The following is a 1,566-nucleotide window of genomic DNA, read 5'->3' on the forward strand; positions in this document are numbered from 1 at the left end:
TTTAAGGGCTATTGGCTTTTTCTGCTTGCTTTTTCTTTTTCTTTCTATTTTTTTCGCTAAATTTTTTTCGCAAGCTTTTGCTATTCACTGCTTTTTCTTACTTCAAGAATCATATTTATGATTTTTTGGATTATCAATAACATTTCTCTTTGTTCATAATTCTTTCAAGAGCCAACAGTTTTAACATTCATAAACAACAAGATCAAAATTATGCACTGTTTAAGCATTCATTTAGAAAACAAAAAATGTTGTCACCACATCTATATAATTAAACTAATTTCAAGGACAATTTCGAAATTCATGTACTTCTTGTTCTTTTTAATTAGAAACATTTTTCATTTAAGAGAGGTGAAGGATTCATGGAATTATTCATAGCCTTAAGACATAGTTACTACATACTAATGATCATGAAGTAGAGACACAAAACATAAACAAACATATAGCATAAAAACTGAAAAACAGAGAAATAAGAACAAGGATTGAGTCCACCTCAGTGATGGTGGCACTTTCTTCTTGAAGAACCAATGATGTCCTTGAGCTCTTCTATGTCTCTTCCTTGCCTTTGTTGCTCCTCCCTCATTGCTCTTTGATCTTCTCTAATTTCATGGAGAATGATGGAGTGCTCTTGATGTTCCACCCTTAATTGATCCATATTGTAACTCAAGGCTTCTAGAGAAGTGTTGAGTTGTTCCCAATAATTGTTGGGAGGAAAGTGCATCCCTTGAGGCATCTCCGGGATTCCTTGGTGATGAGCTTCCTCATGTGTCTCTTGGGATCCATGAGTGGGCTCTCTTATTTGCTCCATCCTTTTCTTAGTGATGGGCTTATCGTCCTCAATGGGGATGTCTCCTTCTATGATAACTCCAGCTGAGTAACATAGATGGCTTATCCTTGCCATGGTGGAGGACTTTTCGACTATTTTGTAGAATTCAAGGGAGATGACTTCATAAACTTCTAGTTCCTCTCCATTCATGATGCTATGAATCATGATGGCCCGATTCACAGTAACTTCGGATCGGTTGCTAGTGGGGATGATGGAATGTTGGATGAACTCCAACCATCCTCTAGCCACAGGCTTGAGGTCCAGTCTTCTTAATTGAACCGGCTTGCCTTTGGAGTCTCTTTTCCATTGAGCTCCTTCCACACATATGTCCATAAGGACTTGGTCCAACCTTTGATCAAAGTTGACCCTTCTAGTGTAGGGGCGTGCATCTCCTTGCATCATAGGCAAGTTGAACGCCAACCTCTCATTTTCTGAACTAAAATCTAAGTATTTTCCCCAAACCATTGTAATATATTTCTTTGGATTCGGGTTCACACTTTGATCATGGTTCCTAGTGATCCATGTATGGGCATAGAACTCTTGAACCATTAAGATTCTGACTTGTTGAATGGGGTTGGTCAGAACTTCCCAACCTCTTCTTTGGATCTCATGTCGGATCTCCGGATACTCATTTTTCTTGAGTTTGAAAGGGACCTTGGGGATCACCTTCTTCTTGGCCACAACTTCATAGAAGTGGTCTTGATGGGCTTTGGAGATGAATCTCTCCATCTCCCAAGACTCGG

This window comes from Arachis duranensis, chromosome 3, assembly GCF_000817695.3.
Source record: "Arachis duranensis cultivar V14167 chromosome 3, aradu.V14167.gnm2.J7QH, whole genome shotgun sequence".
In the NCBI taxonomy this organism is placed as follows: Eukaryota; Viridiplantae; Streptophyta; class Magnoliopsida; order Fabales; family Fabaceae; genus Arachis; species Arachis duranensis.